Here is a 25611-nt window from a genome sequence, read left to right as displayed (position 1 = left end):
CTTGGAGCTTTGTTACATCGTCCTCACCCATTCACAAGCTGACATTGTTTAGTGCTGTCAGCAAACTTGGGAATATTGCATTTGAGACACTCAACCAAATATATGATGTGTATTAGCAATAGCTGGCGCCCAAGCCACGATCCTTGTTGTATACTCCTCGCCCCCTCCTTAAAAAAACGTTGTTTTATTCCTACTCACTGTTTCCTGCCATCTTTGTCCTTCGAGAACCATGTCCATGTATTATCTCCAGTCCCACAGGATTTGAATTTGCACAATAGGCTTGGGGCTTTATCAAAAATCTTTCTGAAATTCCACTCGTATTGCATTGATAGCTTCTACATAATTTTACTAAAAGCCGCTTTCTCAAATATGATTCCTATTTCATGAATCTATATTGACTTTGTCTATGCCCATTAATTTCAGTCCGATACTTTCTCCAAACTGTTTAGTGGATAATTTAATTCTATTCCATTTTTCTCACCAGACTAAAGTTCCCTCGTATTACTAGGAAGTTTTCTGTTTTGTTCTGCTTTCTTCTGTGAAGGCATAACTGAAGCATTTGCTCCACAGTTCTGCTATTTCCCGGTCCTCAATTCTCTGGTATCAAACTGTAGGAAAGCTGCACATTTATTTCCCTTAATTTTGCCATTGACACATTTTCAGAAAATATTACAAGTTCTGTCTTATAAACTTTGTTAAGACATTCTTCAGAAACCTATCAATTCCTATTTTAAGATACTCAGTGATTGGCCTTCCACAGCCATACAATCATAGAAGCAAAGACTCTGTACTATCAGAAATACAGCACGGTCTACATTAGAGCCACTTTCCGACACAATACCCGTAGCCGTGAATCTTAAGGCATTTCAAGTGCACTACCGTGTATTTTCTCATGGTTTTGAGGTTACGATGACAACTCGCCTCTCAAGAAATGCATTTCAAACCCCAACACACACTGGGTGAAAAGCAATCCTCAAATCCTCACTTTAAAAGTGTAGCCCTTGGACTAAAAGGAACAGCTGCTGTCTATCCACACTGTCCATGATCCTTGTAATACTATCCTTCAGAATCACGTCCCCCTCAGACTCCTCTCGTCCAAAGTAAACAATCCGAGCTTATCCAGCCTCTCTCCATAGCTGATATGCTCCATCCCAGGGAACATCCTAGTGAATCTCCTCTGCACCCCCTCCAGTGCAATCACTTCCTTCCTGTAATGTGATTCCCAGAACTACACACAATATTCCATCTTGGCCTCACCAAAGTTCCGCAAAGCTCTTATAATCTGTGCCTCAATGAATCAAGGTTATCTTTACAATCCCCTATGCTTTCCCAAATTGTGTTTTAACCTGTCCATCACATTCAGGGATGTGTGGAGAAGCACCCTCTGACCTTCCTAGTGTGCTGCCATTCATTGAGTCCTCCCCTGTCTGGTTCCTTCTTCCAAAGTGTATCACCTCATATTTATCAGGGTTACATTCCATCTGCCATTGATCTTCCAAGCTGACCGTTCCATCTGTATCTTCCCATAACTTAAGGCCTTCCACCTCACTGCCAACCAACAGGCCAATCTGCGTATCAAAGACTTATCACGCTCCCCACCCCCGTCCATATTCACAGCTACATCATTTCTGAATACCACAAATATTAAAGTGGAGAATGCTAAAAATCTCGTAACATCAGGTTAGAGTCCAACAAGTTTATTCGGAGGCACTAGCTTTCGAAGCGCTACTTCATCAGGTGATTGTGCGCTTTGATGAAGAAGCAGCACTTCGAAAGCTAGTGGCGCCGAATAAACCTGTTGAACTATAATCTGTTGTTACGAGATTTTTAGCATTCTCCACTCAGTCCAACACCAGCACATCCGAATCACAAATAATAAGGGACACAGCACTGATCCCTGTAGTATACTCTTGGACACTGGCCTCCAGTCACACAAGCAGCCGTCTACCACCACCTTCTGTCTCCTACCACTAAAGTTCATTTGGATGCAACTTGGCACGTCACTAAAGAGTCTTACCTGTTCCCTGGTTATTCTGTTCCGCTGGACACACTTGTCGAATAACTGGGAATTCTCCCTACTCTTGCGCTGCCAGCAGGTCTCCATGCCACTGTGTTAGTTAGTCCCCTACGCGTGCAGAATTTCCTCCTTATTGCAGCCTTAAATGGTCGTCATTTATCCTGCCATTATTTGCCTTGAATGTGGATTAGACAGCCGGAGAAACATCCTATTAATTTCCAACTTGTGACATGTTTTGTGAATTTTATACATTTCACAGTGACCCACCTCTCATTCTTTGAAACTTTAGAGAACACAGGCCCAGTTTCCTCATCACACAATCTGGCCAATTGAGGATTTAATCTGTAGAATGTCAATTGCACTTCCTCTGTGGTCAGTATATTCTTTCTCAGGTTTGGTCACCAAAACTGTACTCAGTATTCCAGGTACAGTCTCATCAACACGCTGTTAAACTGCTTCAACATGTCTTTACATCTATATTTTAATTCCCTTAAAGGAAGGCAATCCAAACTTTAACTTACCACTTGCATATAGCCCTCCCAATACCCTTCACATTCATTGCATTTACAAACTCATTGTGTGAGTTCTTATAGAAAGCCTTCTGATAATCTAAAATATGCAAATTCTACTGGTTCCCCATTATCTCTGCTGTAAGAATCAACTTCAAACAATTCCAAAGCTTGTCTAGTATTATTTTCCTTTTAGAAATGCATACTGATTTTCTCCAATGTTGTTGTTAATTTCTAAATAATGAATATCACATCATATATAATAGATTCCAACAGTTTCCCCACAAATGTCACGTTAATTAGTCTGCAGTTCTCTACACTATCTATTCTCCCCTTTGTAGATGCTTCGATCACTACCGTACATCTATAGTGCTTGGATCACGTTTACTAATGTCCATTTATCGACAATGGCTTCCAGACTATGCAGAATGCACTGGGTAAGAGAACACAGTCATCGACAGTGCAACTAACGCTTCTATTAGTGGTTTATTTCTGAAGATTTTGGTATGAAGTACATCTGGTTTGTCAATGTTAGCAATGCTCAATCCAGCTGCATGTTCAAATAAAGCCTTGCTACTGATATAAATTGACTTTATGTTTTTCGATCCACAAGTCTTATATAATGACGTCGTATTTCTGGGAGATTTTCTGGATCTTCCTCCATGAAGATAGATGCAAAGTAACTGGTTATTTGTTGGCCATTTCCCTGTTATCCATAATAAGCTCGTCTCTCCTGATTGAAGATTTCCACATTTGACTTTGCTTTTCTCTTTCCTTTGAAATATAGAACATAGGTTTATGCACTCTTTGTGTTCCTGTTTGTTTGCATGCATGTTCGCTTTTTGATTTGCTTACCCATTTCATCGCCCTCCTTTTCTGGATTGTACATTTCTGAGAATTCTCAGGATTCCACTATATCTGGAATTCTTCTGAAGTCACTTCCTGTGATTAATATAATTTTTAATTTATTATGCTAATCATTGCCAACTCACTTTCTCACTCTTGGGTGTTTTACCTGAAATAAATAGACATATTTTTCAGACTTTGTTGCATTTCTATAAATCTCCTGGTCCTGACCAGATATATTCAGGAACACTGCAGGAGGACAGGAAAGAAATAACGGGGGCCCTCGTTGGTAATTTGCATCATCGGTAGCCATTGGGTGAGGTCCTGGAGGGTAGTGAATGCTGCACCCTTATTCAAGAAGAGGGACGAAGAAAAACCTGGGAACCATATACCAGTAAAACTAAAATCAGTAGCAGATAATTTACTTAAGAAGATTTTGAGAGAGAAGATATACATGCATTTGGAAAGACAGGGCTTTGTGAATGGGGGAATCATGGCACACCAATTTGTTAGACTGCTTTGATGAAGTGACCAGTAACTTTGACAAGGGCTTGGTTGTATACATAGTCTATATGGATTTCAGTAAGGCCTTCAATAAGGTTCCACATAGTACGCTGCTCTGGAAGGTTAGATCGCATGGAATTGAGGGGGAGCTGGCAAATTATGTCCAAACTTGGCTTGATGATAGGAAGAAGAGGGTAATCGTGGAAGGATGCTTGTCACACTGGTGGCCTGTGATGAGTGGAATGCCTCAGGGGTCGGTGCTGAGACCATTACTGTTTGTTTGAATCATATATATGCATTCATATATTACACGTATCTATGATTTAGCTGAAAATGCACGATTTGTAAGTTTCAAGGTGACACTAAAATAGGTGGTATCGTAGACAGTGAGGAAGGTTAACAGAAATTTCAGCAATTACAGCAGTACCTTGATCAGGCGGGGAAATGGGCCGAGAAATGACAAATGGAGTAAAATACAGATAAGCGTAAGTCCTTGCATTTTAGAAATTCAAATCAAGGTAGGGGTTTCGTGGTGAATGGCAGGGCCTTAAGGATTGCAGTGAAACAGTGGGATCTTGGAATTCAGGAGCACCGTTCTCTGTAAGTGGAGTCCCAGGTAGACAAGGCAGTGAAAAGGGCATTTGGCACACTATCCTCCATCAGTTAGAGCATTGAGTATCGAAATTAGAAAGTTCTGTTGCAGTTATACAGGATGTTGGCGAGTCCGTACTTGGAGTATCATGTTCAGTTTTGTTCAATTTGCTCGGGGAAGGATGTTATTTAACTGGAAAGAATGCAGAAGAAATTTACAAGGGTGTTGCCAAGACACAATGGTCTGAGTTATAGTGAGAGGTTGAACAAGCTAGGAGTTTGTACTTTAGACTGTATGAGGCTGAGAGGGAGCTGATAGTAGTGTATAAGATCATGGGAGGCATGGATAGAGTCAATGCACTCAGTCTTTTTCTCCCCAGGATTGGGTAATCACGGACTAGAGGGCATCAATTTAAGGTCAGAGGGGAAAGAGTAAAAGTGAACCTGAGGGGCAATTTCTTTTACACACAGGGTGGTATGCATATGGAATGAGCTGCCAGCAGAAATGGTTGAGGCGGGTACATCCACAAACTTTAAAATAAATTTGGACAAATACACAGGTAGGAAAGGATTAGAAGGATACAGGGAAATGGCAGGGAAATGGGGTTAGTGTGAATGGACATTTTATTCGGAATGGACCAGTTTGGGCCGAATGGCCTGTTTCCGTGCTGGAAGACTCGATGAGTCTCACAACCATTGTTCTCCCACTGAATGTTATATTGTATTTTCCCAATTCATTGGAGCGTACTTGACATTCTAGCCTCTGGGCTTCCATAATGTTTGATCAGAATGTTCAAACATTCCACATTGAATGCAGACGCCGTGTAAAATACAACATATTAATGTCACTATTCCTCCAAAGCTGCTTCAGAGCAAGGTTAGTAATTAGTCCTTCCGACCACACAACACCAAATCCGAAATAATCTGCTCTCTCGTTTGGTTCACAACATACTCTTCAACCTACCAGATATACACTTATGGAATTTATTTTTCACAACATTAGCAGTCACTTTGTTAACTCAGTTTCGATGCAACTTGACACCATCCATTATTACTGCAGGACCCACGAGTATTTGTTACTCGTTCACAGGATGAGGGCTTCTCTGGACAACCAGCATTTACTGGCCATGCCAGACGGCAGTTCAGGGTCAACAGCATTGCTTTGGATGTGGAGTGACGTCTCGACCAGACCAGGTAAGAATAACCGTTTCCTTCCCTAAAGGACATCAGTGAACCAGATGAATTTTTCCAACAATCAACAATGAATTCCTGATCATCATAAACCCTCGATTCCAGATACTTCTTGAATTAAATATCCACAATCTGCCATGGCAGGATTTGAAACCATGTCCCCAGAACTTTAACTGGGTCTCTGGGTCAAGAGCCCAGCGATAATATCAGTATGCCATGGCTTCCCTTAGCATACAGTTGCATATATGATTTCCAGAGCATATGATGCAAAACATTTGCGGGACAGTTTTGGTTCAGATATATAACACATCAAGGTTGTTTCTCCTTGCTATTTGTAAGAGCCCCCAAAGTGATTCTGTGGAATCTGAGAGACAGAGCCTGTGTCGTTATTAGTGATAGACTTGGATAAGGCATTCGGGGAAGCTCACCTCGATGCTGACATGATCTGAAGAAATGTTCAGCAATACAGGACAAGCATCAATATCCACCCCGCTCTGTCAGGATAAGTGTCACCGTATATTCTCACTGCTCCCTCACACTCACTGTATGTCTCATAGCACCTACACTCAACCAACGCTCACGCTCCATCTCCAATAAAGGCTCAAGCACGACCAATCTCACTGTTGAATTCAGCACCTTCCCTCCCCCACATTTTCTGTCTCTGACGCAATAGCCCCGCACACTAATAACACTGCATGGATATAACACTGTGGACAGACTCCCTATGGCTACCTCGCAATGTCACACCTCACCTACTCCAGCACTAACAGCATGGTCATCCACTCCCACCCTCACTCATTCCCTCCCTTTCTCCCATTCCAGTAGAAACAGCCTGGAATAGGACAGAAAGGGCCAGGTCGGGTGATGGAGTGCCGGATATCTGTTCCCTCATCCCCCTACCCCGACATGTGGGGAGGAACCTGGAGAGAGCCGAAGTGGACCAGGAGGCCTTGTGTGGAGATTCTGAAGCATCCACCGTATAAGGAGCAGTGTTCATTAAAGAACAATTTTCAATTCAAACCTACTGTCAGTTACAACCTCATCTCTCTCACTCGCAGAAGAACAGATGCCCCATTGCACAAAGATGCAGGCATCGAAATACACAGGTGTATTGGTAAATACCCCAATATACTAACATGCACAATGCATACAAGGAGATAAGCATGCACACACGTAGAAGCACGCAAAGACATATACCGTCACACACAAATAGACACAAACACAGATAGAAACACACAGGCTGATACACAGACAGACAGACATAATCACACAAATACACAGATGACAAGCACATGGACACACACAACACATAAATAAACATTAAGACACAGACCACGAGTGCCATTAAGACACAAATAAATACGTTTTTGATTTTTAAGGAGATCAAGGATTCTCAGGAGAAGGTAGGAGAATGATGTTGAGGAACATATTAGAAATGACTGAATGGCATATCAGACTCGATAGGCCAAATCGTCTAATTCTGCTCCTTTTTTAATGCTCGTGTGGTGTTATGCTATCAGGAATTCTCTTCCTGAGACAGCAACAGCATCATATTTGATTGGAAAGAGTCAGTGGTAATATGGGAAAAGATTGGAGGGCAGAATGGTTAATGTCTATTCGTAGTTATTGTACCACTCTCTCCGAGAAGGGGCAGTGAATTTATGTGAGGTTAACCCAGTATTAAAAAAATGGGTCCCACAATGAAAGAAGGATGCCCCTTTCCCTTTACTGTTGTGCTATCTGTGGTGTCCTCGCCCTCAGGGAGCACTGAAGACTCTAGGTTGAGCTTGACTGATCTTTGCTGGACAGGAGAGTCAATGTTTATTGGGAACAGACAGGAGACGGATGGTCACACACACTCGAGTCAACCATGAGCATTCTGAATGGTGTTACCAAATGGCCAACTACCGCCCCTATTCCATGCGTTGTTCCCTCAATCCACACTCCCGGCCGTTACAGAGATATACTGCTGTCCCGACCCCATGTGCTGTTCCCTCAATCCACCCCTGGATGCTGTTACAGAGATATCCTGCTGTCCCTAACCCATGTGTTGTTCCCTCAATCCACCCCTCGATGTTGTTACAGAGATGTACTGCTGTTTCTTCTCCATGTGTTGCTCCCTCAATCCACCCTCGATGGAGTTACAGAGATACACTGCTGTCCTTACACCATGAACTGTTCCCTCAATGCGATTACAGAGTAGAGGACCATCCCATTCAGCCAGACTGGATCGTTACAATGAGACGGGAGGAGACCTTTCTGCCTCTCTAAGTAATTATGCAGACATATAGAATGAAGTAATTCAGCTCGTTGAGTACATTACACAGCCCAGGACGAGGCCCGCCTGAACTGCTGCACAGGAACAGGGATGCTGTCACTAACAGGAAATAGTCAGTAGAGATATATGATTTTTAAAACAAAGTTGTAACTAGTTTTGCCTCAGAGATCACTGTGTAGTCAGCAATGATCAATAATCTATGTCAAATATTTGGATGAGGGACTGAATGGATCAAAGCTGAATTACTTTGTACACCAAAATGATCATTCAATGTATCTTCAAATGGAGGTAGTGAATCTGCATTATGATGTAGACAGGGAAGGTTAGTGAGCATACCCTCAACAGAAATAATATTATGTGATTTGTCTATTGCAGTCGGAAACAATTTAAATGGAGAGAGATTGTAGAACTCTGCGATGCAGATGTTTTTCATATTCTTGGTACATGAATCATATGAAGTCTGTCTGCAGGTGCAGCAAGTGATTTGGAAGGTAAGTGGAATGATGCTGTTTGTGGCAACGGGTATTAAGTTTAATTAGGAATGTTTCATTGTATCTCTACAGCGCATTGCTGATAACACATCAGATACACTGGGTGCAGTTTTTATCCTCTAAACTAAAAAAAAGGTACAATTCCTTTCAAAGATGTTCAAAGATGCTTCCCTTTACACATTCCTGAAACGAAGGCCTTTTGTTTTAAAGGATTATCTGTTTCGATCTTAGATGAGAAATCTTATTGAACCACGATTTTCAGAGAAGTGTTTTGGCTGGCTAAATATTTTCTCTTGTTAAGGAGACTAAAGCTAGATAATATTTTTTTGAATGAGATGCATTGGTATTAACACAAATATTATGAAGATATCAAGCTATTTTTAAAAATTATGCAGACGCATGTAAACATGTCATCAAATTATAAAGAGGGCACTTTTGTCTTTTGCTAATGAAAGGCACTATGCAAAACAACAGCAATGATGCTGCATACAGCATACAGTCTATTATCATCCATTCCAGAGAATGTACATGGAGAGTGCGCATTGTCCAGTTTGGTGTTCAGTTGACATTAGTGGAAATTTCCACACAGACACTAAGAAAAATATTACTTGCTTCAGAAGCAACAGCCAATTGGTCTCTCTCTCTTACTTTGTTCTGCCTGAAAACAAAGTATGAGAGCAGAAAATTCGCGAGTCATCTTTACCACTCGTCGAGGATTCCTGATGAGGATTCATAGGAATCTCTGTACAGGTCGAAGCAAAGGGAATTCAACCAAATCCAACTGTTCCGGGAATAAATCCGCATTCTCAGACATTTCTGTGAGCAGAATAACTTCAAAGACAGAAAAACATTTGGGACCCTCTAACATTTCACCATTTGTTCAGAAATCAACTTTCTGTGTCTCAGATTTTTTTTAGAAAATTACCCAGTCTGAGACCTTTTTCATTGGACTCAGCATTCAACTCGTCACATATAAAATTTGCTTTCACCAATAGAGGAGTGGGAAAAGACAGGGGTGACGCTCCAATATTGGTCAGAACACGAACAACAGATTCTCAAAGGGTTGGTAAGATGTGTATTCCCTTCCCCAGAAGTTTGTGACGACTGGATATTTCCATTTGTTCAAAATTGTCTGTGTTAAACATTTGACAGACAAATGAATGTAGGAAAATGGTGAACTGACAGAAAAGTGCTGCTGAGACCTTAATCGGATCATAGTGCGTGGTAGAGCAGTGACAAAGTGTCTGATGACCCATTCTTGCTCAACAGTCCCGTCTTACTATGTTGCATTCAGCCTCTCACATCTCGTGCATGGTGCAGACGGGGGCCACTTGCTCCAAATACCTGGTCCACAGTAACACAGGATCTCATTTAATCCCTCACAATTGTCACACACAGATTAGTACAGAATGGAAAATGTTATTGGAATCCAGACTGGGTTCGTAAGACGCCTCTAGTCTGTTTACAGAGTGCCCCCTCTCTGCAACTTGTGCTTCATTTATTGGTCTTGGTCTAGACCAATATTCATTATGAATAAAGCCCCATAACGCATTCAGATATGACTCAAAAATGATTTGCTCTCCATGATTGCAACATTCAATAACAGAACGTCCAGGAAAATTACAGCCGTTTACTTTGGAATTACAGAAAATGAAAACACAAGGAACAGGAATAGGTAATTCGGGCTGACAAGCCATTGTATACGATCATGGCTGATCTTTGTTTGCATTAACTCCTCCTTAATGCCCAGTTCTTCATACTGCTCAGCTCTCTGACGGGTCAAAATTCCATCGACCTCCTCTTTAAATACTTTCAATGATATAGCTCCCCTAACTCTCTAAGCCAGATAATTCCTGACAGTGATTACCCCCTGTGAGAGGAAAACACTCTCTACACATACACCGTCACCTATTGAAATGAAAAGGAGGTGACCACAGGGGCTCAGGGAAGAGTGAATACCCCTGATATCAAGGCAGTATTTGACTGAGGATGGCACCAGGACCACCTACTTATTTGAGCTGAATGGGAATCAGGTGTAACCTCCGCACTGGATTGGGTCTTTCAGAGCACAAAGGAAGATGTTTGTAATCAGTGGCCGGCAATCATCTCAGTCCAGAGACATCTCTTCAGGAGATCCTCAGATTAACTTCCTCAGCACAAACATTTTCAGCTCCTTCGTCAATGTCTACGTGCCCCCACTCACGGCGCCCCGCATCCATCACAAGGTCAGAAGCGGGGTGATCACTGAAGATCACACAATATTCTGAACATTTTCCCCCCTCAGCTCCTAAACAAGTCTGCGTCCATATACAGCAAGACCTCGATAGCATTCAGGTTTGTGCTGTTAAAGTGTCGTTAACATTCATGTAACAGCACAGCCAGACACTGCACATTTCCACAGTTAAAAGAGGAGCTCATTCAGCGTCTCAAGCTGGTTCCACCCGGATATGTGGAGGCCATTCAGTCCATCGAAACGACTGAACATGAAGAGGGACAGCCCATTCAATCCTCCTGCATGTTCCATAAGAAGCGTAGGGGTCTGGTCAGTACATTGAGCTGTTAAACAGTAATAGGCAGAGCCCAACCTGACCCCTAAAACTGTGCTATGGAACCAGGAGGAGACCATTCACCCCTCGAGACACTTACACAGGAATAGGAGGGTGTCATTGATGCTCCAACCTGAAAAACGAATGGAGCTGACAATGCACTCATAGACTGCTCACAATGCTCCTCCTGGCTCCATTGCCTGTGGAACAAATGATACTTTAACGTGTTTTGCCGGCAGTGAGGAAGGCAGCCAAATGTTTTTTTGCCAAGCCTCAAGGAGGCATCTTCCATCTCTAAGAAAACAGACCCATGTTCTGCGTGGGGGTCAGTAGCTGATGGGAATAGTTAACTGTTTTAGAATGAAGGTATTGTGGCTCCTGTCTGGGTGGTGGATAACGTGAAGGTCTATGCATGATCACACACCGAATGCACTGTCTTAATGTGGGAAATGTTTAGTCAAAACTGGCCCTCTCTCTCAATCGAAATGGGGAGTTGCGTGAAGTGAGACGAACGTTCTCAGAGGCTTGTAAGCCATCGAGTATCATGTTAACCAAGTAACCGACAAGCCATGGAATTTATCACCGTATTAGTGTCTGTTTGGAATATAATGAGTGACTGTCCATCCCCTTAAGGTTCAATGCAATCACCTCTTATTCCTTCAAAGCGCTACAGATTAATCCTTATGCACTTCCAATGGTACAATCATGCCAACAATTAGTCTGGTGAAATTCCTTTACACTCTTTCTGCCAAGAGGATTATTCCTTCGAAAGGAGAGAAAATCTGTGCACAATACCTCAAATACTATCTCAACAACACTCTCAGGGTTGATCACAATAATTCTGATCCCTCGCTTAGCTGTCTCAGCTTCTTTCCGGTGGTACAAAAAGCCACCGCTGCGAATGATGTGGAATTTTGAAGTTTCTTACATCTTTGCATTAGTCATCGCCAGAGGTTCCGATGGAGATGAATACCACTCTCGGAGGGAGATTCAATCCAAAAGAATTCACTCGGAACAGGGGATGGTCACCTACCTGAATGGAAATGATTTGTGGGAACATGGAAATCGAACAGAGGAAGGGAGCTAGCTTTCCTGTTGTTCTTCCCTCACGGGATGTGTGCAGCCTTGGGCAGACCAGCATGTTATGCCAAACTTGAACTGCGTGGCTGTTTCACCTGTTCCACAGGACAGTAAAGAGTAAACAACATTGCTGTGGGTTTGCAGTCACACAAATACCTGACCAGGGAAGGATAACCCATTGCCTTCTCTAAAGGACATGAGGCAAACAGATCGGCTTCCGTTTAAAATAAGTGGTGATGATTTCATTTGCATTTCATAAACTTCCTTCATGATACATCAAAAGATTATTATTTTGTGCCTCACAATTATGAGTCAATGACTTGACCACCATACGCTCTCTGCCCATCTGAAAAATTCTGTGCAGACAACAAATTAACCATCTCACGTGCAAGTATTTTGTGACTGAAGCATAGTTAGAAGGGACTTGAAACGGTTATATCTGGACTTAACAAAGTCACCAACGATGGATTATTCAGCAGTGGCACTGAGGCTGAAAAGGAGACTAAAATATCCTGGTAGTGGTCCAGGGCAGTGTTGGTGAGTGAGGAGAATATGTAGAAATGTAAACCTGAAGGGAGAAAAAAAGATAATGGAGTTTGCAAACAGTGTGGTTTCTCCACGCATATTGTTGGGTAAGTTGTGAATAGTAATTTGCCAGTTATAATTTGCAAGGAATAATATTTTACACTGGATATGAAAATGATGACTTCTAAATTCTAAAATTTGAATGTGAACAGCAATTCAGTTCAACTCAGCTTAATCGTCAGATGGAATGACTTACCAGGAACACCAACTGTAGCAAGGATGGGATATTAACCACCTTGAATAATCCAAAGGATATCTTCGATCCGTGAGGCTAATTATATCCAAGGCTGAGAAAGATAGTAAAGACACCAGGATAAACTTCTGTCTGTTATTGCAATATTCCAGTCTAATGTTCTCAGACTCTGATCCATTATTGGAACATTCCAGTCTAATATTCTCAGATGCTGATCCATTATTGGAACATTCCAGCCTTATGTTCTCAGATTCTGATCTCTCCTCCCTCCTCTCTCGAACTGTTGTAACCTGTTAGTGCTGACGGTGATACTCCTGCCCATACTATGGGAAAACACATTGAACTGAGTCCCGAATTAATAGAAGAGGCAAACCCTCCAGTGACACATTTAGGATCTACGTAGACTGACATCAATTACATTCGCTGAAGAAATAGCTTCAACCAACGCCTTTTAATACAATGCTGTTTTATTAAAATTCAAAACAATGATTTTTCTTTTGCATTATTAATGGGGTAGGTGAGGGTGACTGATGGAGCAAATGTTGGGGCTGGTAGATCAATTGCGTGTAACCATTCAATCTGCCTTGGACATGAGAGTAATGCCAAAAGTTTATCAGAATGTAAACATGCATTCTGTTTATAAATGGAAACATACATTCTGTAACTACTGACCAAGCATTATAATTTCAATAAAACATTGAGACCATTTTTATAGTTCATGATCTGAGGGGAATGTTGCCTGAGATAACGTGGGGTTATAACAGACAAATGGCATGAATATGTTAACAGAGAATTGTACGTGACAAATGCAATTCAGTTTGATATTCCAGGATCAGAGGGGGCCGACAAGGCCTGTGCTATTGATGTTATTGATATTAATGAACTGTGTGGAAGTGTCATTTATTGGACTTTAATTACAGTGTGATTATGGCATTGTGGAGGAGATAGAAAACAGAGAGACTTTGGGGACATGGCAGTTCAGACTGGAGGTAGGGACAATAATATTCCCCAGTCATCAGTATTGGAATGTTACTCTTTATAACTCTTTATAACTCATATGAAGAACAGATTAAAGGATACATTTAAAGTGAGGAATGAGCACTGATATTTGTTTATTAACACAAAATACAGCGACAAAATGATTTTCTGTCCATACTAAACATAGAGATAAGATAGTTAAAATTGAGCAATATAAATCGAAATGTGTATTACAAAACCGTGGAAATGATGTGGAAACGTTATCAATCATTATTTGACCCACAGCTGAGATGCTGATTCCCTGTCTAACAGTGATCTACCTCACTGAGATTCACTGGCATCGTATCTCAGTATCGAGTGGGTTTCTCAGTGCTTGCTACTGTTCTATTTAAGTTAATCCACTTTCTACCAGGGTCCGGGGTTTATGCTGCCTGACCTGCTGTGCTTTTCCAGCAACACATTTTCAGCTCTGATCTCCAGCATCTGCAGTCCTCACTTTCTCTCCGGGGTTTAGATGCTACATTAAGAACAGGGAAGGTACGAAAAGTAGGGAGGGTGGCATTGTTAATCAGAGACAGTATTACAGTGGCAGAAAGGATGTTTGATGAGGACTTGTTTACTGAGGTAGTATGGGAAGAGGTTAGAAACAGGAAAGAAAAGGTCACCCTGTTGAGAGTTCTCTATAGACCTCTGAAACGTTCCAGAGATGTAGAGAAAATGATGAAAAAATGATACTGGATTGGAGCGAAAGTAGAAGAATAATTGTTATGGAGGACTTTAATTTTCCAAATATTGACGGGAAATGCTACAGTTCAAATACTTTATGTGGGTCAGTTTTTTTGTCAAATCTGTGCGGAATGGTTTCCTGACAGTATGCCGATAGGTCAACAAGGGACGAGGCCAAATTGGATTTGATACTGGGTAGTGAACCAGACCAGATGTTTGATTTGGAGGTAGGTGAGCAACTCGGTGATAGTGACCACAATTCGGATTGAAAGGGACAGGTGTACACCGCAGGGCAAGTGTTATAGCTGGGGGGAAAGCCTATTATGATACGATTAGGAAAGGTTTTAGGATGCATGGGATGGGGAAAGAAACTGCAGGGGATGGGCACAATTCAAATGTGGAGCTTTTTCAAGGAACAGCTACTGCGTGTCCTTGATAAGGTTATACCTGTCAGGAAAGGAGGAAGTGGTCGAATAAGGGTGCTGTGCTTCACTGAATAAATTGAATCTCTTGTCAAGAGGAAGAAACAGGCTTCCTTCTCCATGAGGTTATGCTGCAGCTGTACAAATTCTGGTGCAGCCACACTTTGAGCATTGAGTACAGTTCTGGTCGCCGCATTATAGGAAGGATGTGGATGCATTGGAAAAGGTGAAGAGGAGATTTGCTGGGATGTAGCCTGGTATGCAGGGAAGGTCTTACAGGAAAGGCTAATGGACTTGAGGCTGTTTTCATGAAATAGAAGAAGGTTGAGAGACATGCAAGATGATCAGAGAATTAGATATTTTGGAAATTGACAGCCTTTTTCCTCGGATGATGATTGCTAGCGTTAGGGGATGTAGTGTTAAAATGAGGGATGATAGATTTCAGACAGATTTCAGAAATAATTTCTTTACACAGAGAGTAATAAGGGCGTGGAATATGCTGCCTGCCCAACAATAGTAGACTCACCAGCTTTAAGACCATTTAAATGAGCATTGAATAAACATAAGGATGAAAATGTAATAGTGTCAGTTAGATGGGCATCAGTTTGGTTTCACAGGTCGGTGCAACATTGAGATCCGAAGGGCCTGTACTGCGCTGTAATGTTCTGTGCTCTTGGACATACAATGGGCTGAATAGCTTCCTTCTGTGATGTAACAATTCTGAAGTCCTCTGACACACAATAAAAGCTTCAGGTGCCTGGAGAGGCAAGTTGGTCCAGTCCGGCATTTATAGTGGTTTGTCTCTGCAGCTTCCGGTTGTCAGTTCTCGCTGTCCGCTGCAGTGGCTGGTATATTGGGTCCAGGTCGATGTGCTTATTGATTGAATCTGTGGATGAGTGCCATGCCTCTAGGAATTCCCTGGCTGTTCTCTGTTTGGCTTGTCCTATAATAGTAGTGTTGTCCCAGTTGAACTCATGTTGCTTGTCATCTGCGTGTGTGGCTACTAAGGTCGTGTCGTTTCGTGGCTAGTTGGTGTTCATGGATGCTATTTTCCAGCTTGTCCTATGTAGTGTTTTGTGCAGTCCTTGCATGGGAATTGCAAAATCACTATAAATGCCGGAGGAAACATCACAGAAGTGCTTCACAGGAGGCTCCCAAGCACTGAGGATGTCACCTAGACAGGGGACGAAACGTCTGCAACACAAATTCCCAACTCGGCGAACAGGACCACAACGAAGGGCTTCACACTCTGTCATAAAATTGATTTTAACGCAGATGTAATGAAGACATCAACCGATTTCTTAAAATTATGCAAACACATGTAAACATGCCATCAAATTTTACAGCTGGGATTTTGTTTTTTTGTTGTTGCTAAGGAAAGGCTCAATGTACAACAGCAGTAATGATGCATTTGCATATAGCACCTTATCATCCATTCTAGAAAATGTTCAAGGAAATTACCCCTGGTCCTTTTTGATGTTCAGTTGGCATTATTGCATATTTTAGCACAGGGTGGGAGAAAAATGCCTCAGAAGCAGCAGCATAGTGCCCCCCTCTCATTTTGTTCCGCCTGACAAGAGGAAAAAATCCTGCGTCATCTTTACCAATCGTGGGGGTTTTCTGTTGAAAGTTTATTTGGCATTTTACCACCATCTGACGCAAAGCGAATTGAAACAAATCCAACTGTTCCAGGGCGATATCCCATTACCAGCAGCTTGTGTGAGCAGAAGAACTTCAGAGGACAGAATAACATTTGGGACATTCTGTCATCTTTCCATTTGTTACGAGTTCAGCCATTATGAAACTCTGGAAAGTATTCATTTTTCTGTTTTATCTTAAAATGTGTGTGTTCATGTGTGCATGCAGCTTCACATTTTGCGAGAAGATGAGCCAAGCTGACACTAATATTATTGGCCTTATCACTAAACTTTGAAATTTGTTGGAACCAGTGGAGGATTGTGACTGCAAAAGGAATCAGTGACCCTGTAACATTGGTTGGGGAACACGAATGAGAAATTCTGAAAGAGTTGTACAAGTGGGAATTCCCTTTCCCAGAAGTTTGTGATGTCTAAGTGTTTGCATTGAACAGAGAATTGAATGAAGGAAAATGGTGCATACAGTAAAGTGCTTCTAAGACCACAACCAGATCAGCCACGAACTTAGTGCCTGGTACAGCAGTGGCAAAGTGGTTAATAACCCACTCCTGTTCCTCACTTAAATGTTCCAATGTTCTATTCAGCCCAGCACAGGAGCAGATGGAGGCCACTTGCTCTAAATACCTGGTCCACGTTTACATATGATATCATTCAGTCCCTCCAGACTGACACACACAGCTTGGTGTGGGTTGGAAAATGTTATTTGGAAATCCACTCTGGGTTCGAAAGACGCCTCTGGTCTCTTTACAGAGAGCCTCCTCTCTGCAAATTGTGTTTCATTTGTTGGTCATGTAGTGGATCCAGATTCACTGTGAATACAACCCACAGACATCGCTCAGAGATGATACACAAAATACTTTGCTCTCTCTGACTGCAACATTCAGGAAAATTACAACCATTAACTTTCCAGTTACAGAATATGAGCTCATAAGGAATAGGATGAGGTAATTCGGCCAGTCAACCCTGCTGTGCCATTGTATACCATCATGGCTGATCCACTGTCCGCATCAACTCCATTGAATTCTCAATTCTTCACACCCTTCGACTCAATGATAGTGGGTAAAAAACAATCTCCCTCCTCTGTAAATACTTTCAGTGATCTAGCTCCCTGGATTCTCTAGTTCAGATAGTTCCTGACATTCACTACCCTCTGTGAGAAGAAAACACTCCCCACACAGATACAATTACCTATTAATATGTTCAAAACAGGGGAACACAGGAGCTCAGCTAAGAGTGACAGACCCTGTCATCAAGGCAGGAGTTGGCTCAGGATGGTATCAAGGAACGCTGACTACATTAAATTTAGTGGGCATCAGCCACATTATCTCCTTTGGTTGGGGTCATCCATAGCACAACGGAAGGTATGTTTGGTTTGTGGACATCAGTCCTTTCAGTCCCAGGACATCACTTCGGGAGATCCTTCGGGGAGCTTCCTTAACATAAACAGCTCCAGCTGCTGCATCAATCCTTTCCTCCAGCATAAGATCAGAAGTTGTGATGGTCACTGAAGATCAGGCAATTTTCAGAACATTTTGTCCACTGTCAGCTTCTGAACCAGTCTGTGTCCATATGCAGCAAAACCCAGACAATATTCAGGCTTGTGCTGTTAAAGTGTCGGTAACATTCATGTAACAGCACGGCCAGACACTGCACATTTCCACAGTTAAAAGAGGAGCTCATTCAGCATCTCAAGGTGGTTACACATGGGTATGTGGGAGTCATTCAGTCCATCAAAACGAATGAACAAGAAGAGGGACAAACCATTTAACCCTTCTGCCTGTTCCACAGGAAAAGCAGTCTGGTCAGTACATCTAATTGCTAAACAGGAACGTGCAAAGTCCAATCAGATCATTAAACGTGTTCCATGCGACCAGGGCGAGAACATTCATCTCCTCCAGGGCTTATTCAGGAATAGGAAGATGTAATTGATGATCCAACGTGACAAAGCAATGGAGCAGAGACTGCACTCAGAGACGGCTCAATGATATTCCTCATGGCCCCATTGCATGTGGAACGTGTGCTATTTTAACATGGTATCCTGGTAGTGAAGAGAGAAGCCAAATATTTTATGCGATGTCTCAAGGAGGCATCTTCTACCTCCGAGAAGACAGACCCATGTTCTCCATCAAGGACAGAAGCTGTTGGGAAGGTATTGTGGGAAGGTATTGGGAACTGTGTTAGAGTGAAGGTATTGTGGCTGCTGTCGGGATTGTGGATAACATGCCGTTCAGTGCAGACTCACACACCAAATGCATTGCATTAATGTAGGGAGACTGTATGCAAAGCCTGAATCTGTCTCTGTCAATCGACATGGAGAGTGGGGCTGAAGTAGGGGAAACGTTCTCAAAGGCATTTAAACTTTCGAGAATTATAATCCGAGTAAAAAAAAACAAACTATGGAATTTATCACGTTCATAGTGTCTATTTAGAACATAATGAGTGATTATCCATTCCCCTCAAGTTTCAATGCAATCACCTCTTATTCTCTCACTGCGCTACAGATTAATCTTCACTCACTCCTCATGGTACCATGATCCCAGTGATTAGTCTGTTGACATTCTTTCATACTCTCTCTGTGACGAGGAGATCATTCCTTATAAAGGAGAGAAAATCTGTCCACAATACCCTAACTACTGCCTCAACAACACTCTCAGAGATGATCACAATAATTGAATTACCTCACTTTTCCGTCTCTGTTTCTTTCTTGTGGTGTGAAAAAGCCATTCTTTTTCTATGCCCTGTGACTGACGTGAAATTTACAAGTTCCTTACGTCTGGACATCAACATCAATAAAGCCAACACCAAACATGGAGATGAACATCACTCTTTTGAAGAACTTCAAAGATAAAGAATACACATAAAACAAGGAATGGTCACCGCCTGAATGGAAATGAGCTGTCGGAATATGTTAAACAGGCAGAGGCAGGAGTTATATTTCCTTTTTTTTAGATTAGATTACAGTGTGGAAACAGGCCCTTCGGCCCAACAAGTCCACACCGACCCGCCGAAGCGAAACCCACCCATACCCCTACATTTACCCCTTATCTAACACTACGGGCAATTTAGTATGGCCAATTCACCTGACCCTGCACATCTTTGGACTGTGGGAGGAAACCGGAGCACCCGGAGGAAACCCACGCAGACACGGGGAGAACGTGCAAACTCCACACAGTCAGTCGCCTGAGGCGGGAAATGAACCCGGGTCTCTGGCGCTGTGAGGCAGCAGTGCTAACCACTGTGCCATCTCCTCACGGGATGTGTGCAGCCCTGGTCAGGCTGGCATGTTATACCGATCTGAAACTGAGTGGCTGGTTCTGCTGTTCCACAGGACAGTAAAGAGTAAACTATATTGCTGTGGGATTGCAGTCACACGGAGACCTGACCAGGCAAGGATGACCCATTGCCTTCTCTAAAGGACATGAGGCAAACAGATGGACGTTTTCTCACAAATGATAATGGGTTCATTTTAATTGTGTCAACTTCCTTCATGAGATATCAATGCATTATTATTCGATGGCAGTAGGTTAAGAGTCTACGACTTGAGTACTATACACTCAAGTCTTACATCTGACAGATTCTGTGCAGAGACCAAGTTAAACATCTCAAGTGCAATTATTTTGTAATTGGCACGTGCTTTGAAGAGACTTGAAGAAACAGCTGTATCTGATTTAACAAAAGCACAAACGGTGGTTCATTCAGGAATTGCACTGAGGCTGAGGAGGCGACTGGGATATCATAATGGTGATATTAGACAGGATTGGTGTGTGGGGAGTATATAATAATGTAAATTTGTGCAGGACAGAGTTTGAGAACAGTCTGGTTCCTTCTCGCATATCAGTAAAAAATTGGTAAATAGTAATTTGCTTTATATATTATATGAGGAAAGGAATTTTTGATTGGAACCGAAGACATTGGTTTCCCTTTTCCACAATTTCCATATCATGAGCAGAAATTCAGTTTAACCCAGTTTAACGGTCAAAGAGAATGACTTACTAGGAACACCAACTATAGTGAGGATGGGATAATAACCACCTTGAATAATCCAAAGGATTTACTGGATCCGCCATGCTAATGATATCCAAGGCCGAGAAAGAAAGTAAAGACCCAAGGAAAAACTCCTCTCCATTGTTGGAACATTCAAGTCTAATGTTCTCAGATTCTGATCTCTCCTCCCTTCCCTTTGGAGCTGCTGATCCCTGTTAGTGCTGTCGGTGATACTCCCTCTCACACTATGGGATCATACATTGACAGAGCCCATTTATCGTTTAACGATGGAAACCATCCACTGGAATAATTAGAATCGACAGAGATTGACAACAATCACAGTCGGTGAACAAATAGCTCCAGTAAACCCCTTTCAATTCAATATTAATTTTATTAAAATTCAAAATAACGTTTAACATTTACACATTAAGCATGGGATATGTGGGAGTGACTGGGAGAAGGGATGTTGGAGATGGCAGATTGTTTGTGTGTAATCATTCAATCTGCCTTGAATATGAGAGTAATGACAGAGGATTGTTGGAACATAAACCAGTTTCTCCATTTATCAATGGAAACTTATAGCCTGAAATTACTGATCACTGATTATATTAATGAGTGAAACTTTATGTTGCCTAATCTGATGGGAAAATGTGCTTAAGAAAACATGGATTATAACAGGCAAACTGCATGAATATGTTAACAGAGAATCTTACGTGACAAATACAATTCAGATTGGTATTAGAGGATCAGAAGGGGCAAGTGAAGGTCATGCTGTTGATGTTATTGATGTCAATGAACTATGATGAAGTATCATTTATTGGACTTCAATTACTGTGTGATTATGACATTGGGGAGGAGACAGAGGAATTGGAGGAAATGGCTGCTGCGACTGGAGGGAGAGATAATTATATTGCCAGTCATCAGTATTGGAACGGGCCTCTTTATAAATCATAACGTCAGAATCATGACGCATCTCTCGTGAGGGATGAGGACAATCTACATTAACCGTAAGACCAGAAGACATAGGAGCAGAAATTTGGCCTTTCAGCCCATTGAGTCTGCTCCGCCATTTGATCATAGCTGTTAAGCTTCTCAACATCACTCTCCCGATTTCTCCAAATAACCCCTGATCCGTTGAGGAGAATCGGTGGAGCACCTTTCTGCAAGCTCTCCTCCTCTTCAATGCTATCTGGCACTCTTCATGTCTTTGCACTGTCTGAACTCAGGCTGTGGGTGGCACGGTAGCTTAGTGGTTAGTACAGTGCTAGGGACACAGGTTTGATTCCCACTTCGGATGACTTCCAGTTTGGGGTTTGCACATTCTCCCCATATCTGCATGGGTTCCCTGTCAGTGTTCTGGTTTCCTCCTGCAGTCCAAACATACGCAGATTTGGTGAAATGAGTATGCTAAATTGCCCATAAATTACGTTATTAGTCAGCAGAAATGGGTCTGCCTGGGTTACTCTTCGGAGGGTTGGTGTGAACCGATTTTGCCAAAAGGCCTGTTTCCACACTCTGGTGATTTTAATACTAAAAATTATCCAAAGTGCCCTCAGTTCCTTCATCTAGATCGTTAACTGTATAATGTGAAATTTGGTCCTCCCAACACCGAGCCTTGTGGAACAATGCTTGTCACTGACTGCCATCGTGAGAAGGCACATTCTACCCTTACTCTCTGCTAGTTTTTATCGATGCTAGCACGTTGCCTCTGTCACCATGGGTTCCCTTTCTCAATAACCTCCAGTGTAGCAATTTGTCAAAGGACATCTTGAGGTATAGGTAGATAATATCCATTGGTTCTTCTAATCTGCTCAGTATTCCTCAAAACATTCTAGCGGGTTTGTCAGACATGCCCGCCCCTTGATGAAACCATGCTAACTCTGCCCCATTTTACCATCTACATCCAAGTATTCAGAAATCGCATTCTTCATGATGGATTTCAGGATCGTACCCACAACTGAAGTTAGGTTAATCAGTCTGTAATTTTCTGTCTTCTGCCTTAATTCGTTGTTAAACGGGGTGTCACGTTCGCGATTTTCCGGTCCACTTTGTCCTTTCCTGATTCTAGTCATTCCTGAAAGATCACAACTAATGCTTGCACTACGCCTTCAGCTATCTCCCTTACAAGGCTTGGGTGTAGTCCATCTGGTCCAGAAAATGTATCTGCATTCTGTCCATTCAGTTTCCTAACCCGTTCTCTTTGGTGATGACCACCATTCTCCGTTCTTACCCTCACTCTGTTGAATTTTTGCGAAATTAATCGTGTCTTCCACTGTGAAGACTGATGCAAAGTTCCTCAGCCATTCCTTTGTTCCATGCCACTACCTCTCTGGCATCATTTCCATTATCCACTTTTGCCTCTCGTTTGCACTTTATAAATCTCAGTGGCTAGCTTACCCACTTATTTAATTTTCTCCCTCCTTATACATTTTTGTTGCCCTCTGTTGGTCTTTGTAAGCTTCCCAATACTTTGGTTTCACACTGTCCTTCACCACATCATATATTTCTCTCTTTTGCTTTGATGCTATCCCTGACTTCACTCGTCAGCCATAGTTGCTTCATCCTCGTTGTACCATGACTCTTTCTCCTTGCAATGATTCTCTGTTGTGTATCCTAATTTACTCTTAGAGCCTCCTGCCATTGCTTTTCTACTGTCTTTTCTGCTGGGCTACTGTCCCCGTCAATTCTACCCAGCTTCTCCCTTATGCCTCTGCAGTTGCCCTTATTCAGCTGAAGTACTGTTGCCTCTGATTCTATCTTCTGCCTCTCAAATTGCAGGATAAATTCAACCATGTTATGATCGCTGCTTCCGACGACTTCCTTCAGTTTAAGCTCCCTTATCTAGTCTGCCTCTTTGCACAACACTAAAACCAGTATTGCCTGTTCCCTCGTGGACTGCACCACAAGCTACTAAAAAAAAAACACATCTTGTTCACATTCCATGAATTGTTTTTCTTACAATTCACTACCAATGTGATTTCCCAGTCCCCCTGCATATTGACATCGCCCATGATCACTGTAACCTTGCCTTTCCTACACATCTTTTCTATCTCCTGATATATCTAATGGCCCAGCTCCTCACTACTGTTTGTCGGCCTGTATAAGACTCCAACTGTGGTTGCTTTAATATTGTGCTTCCTCAATTTTACCCATGCAGATTCTACACCATCTGACCCTATGTTATTTCTTGCTATTGATTTAATTTCATTTCTTACTAATAAGGAAACCTCACCTCGTCAGCCCACCTGCATATCTTTTGGATACAGTGCATATACTTGAATATTTAGCTCCCAATCCTGATCCACTTGCAATCATGTCTCCGTGATGCCCATCACGTCATACCTGTCACTTTCGATCTGGGTCACGAATTCATTTACACTATTCCTTATACTGCATGCATTCAGACATAACACTGTCAGTCCTGTATTAACCATCCCTCCTCTCAATGTCATTCGTTTTCCAGTGTGCTCAAAGTTTATTTGTTAATCATTTCTAGATACTCTATCCTATTTATGTCTGTGATGGAGGTTTTCATAATCTATCCTGAATTCTGCACTTTTACCTCCTCTTTTAATTCAGGTTTCTGATTACCCCATAACTGATTCCCGTTCCCCCACTCCTCTTCCATTTACATCCCTGTCTTTCGCCCTAGTTAAGCAAATCATTCGGACTCTGGTCCCAGCATGGATCCGATAAAGGCTGTCCCATCAGAACATCTACTGCAAACCCACAGACAACCTCACAATGCATCACTTCTCCAGCTTGAACCCAAAACATATTAAAACAGCCAGCATCTATAGACAGGTCCTATGCATACACCGGATCTGCTCAGATGAGGAGGAACGTGATGGACACCTGGAAGGACTCAAGGATGCCCTCACAAGAACGGGGTACGATGCTCAACTCATCGACTGCCAGTTCCGATGTGCCACAGCAAGGAACCGTAATGACGTCCTCAGGAGACAGACACTGACAGGGTACCCTTCGTTGTTCAGTACTTCCCAGGAACTGAAAAATTGCGTCGTGTTCTTTATGACCTGCAAAACATCATCAATGAGGATGAGCACCTCACCAAGACCTTCCCCACACCTCCAGTACATGCCTTTAAACGCCGCCAAACCTCAAAAAGATCGTTGTTCGTAGCAAGCTGCCCGGCTCTCAGGACAACTTCAAACAACCATGTCACGGTGGACGCTTCAAGACGAATCAGAGTGTGGACATGGATACCACCATTGCACGTGGGGACACCTCCCACCTTGTACATAGCAGGTACTCATGTGTCTCAGCCAACGTTGTCTATCTTATTAGTTGCAGGCAAAGATGCCCGGAGCATTGGTACATTGAGGAAACCGTGCAAAGGGTATGGCAACGGAAGAATGGGAACTGCACAACAATCAACAGACAGGACGGTTCCCTCCCAGTTGGGGAACACTTCAGTGGTCCAGGGCATTCAGCCTCGGACCTTCGGGTGACCATCCTCCAAGGTGCACTTCGGGACAGGCAGCAGAGAAAAGTTGCCGAACAGAGGCTGATAGCTAAGTTCGGTATCAGAGGGAGGGCCTCAACCAGGACCTTGGGTGAATGTCACATTACAGGTGACCACCATTGCACTATACACACACACAGATGCTCCTACACACACACACACACACACACACACACACACACACACACACACACACACACACACTCACATACACACACACACACACACTCACATACACACGTATACACGTACAGAGGCGCGCACACAGACACCCACACACACCCTTACAGACACAAACAGACACTCCCACACCCACACGCACTCCCACACGCACCGCCAGACATTCTGCATTCACTAGACAAACACACATGTACTTTCTCACACTCACAACCCCCAATCCAGACAGACACACACACACAAAGACCCACATGGACACAAAAGTGGGGTGAATTTGTCCTTGCAGGGTGACATTGTATTTTGCTCAAAAACTGCATGCATTCATGTAGAACTCTGAGCTCAAAAACTGCAT

This window comes from Chiloscyllium plagiosum, unplaced genomic scaffold, assembly GCF_037043375.1.
Source record: "Chiloscyllium plagiosum isolate Xiang-an unplaced genomic scaffold, Cpla_swu_hap1 HiC_scaffold_33, whole genome shotgun sequence".
NCBI lineage: Eukaryota > Metazoa > Chordata > Chondrichthyes > Orectolobiformes > Hemiscylliidae > Chiloscyllium > Chiloscyllium plagiosum.
The sequence above is the reverse complement of the archived record's forward strand: the minus strand, read 5'-3'. Positions refer to the sequence as shown.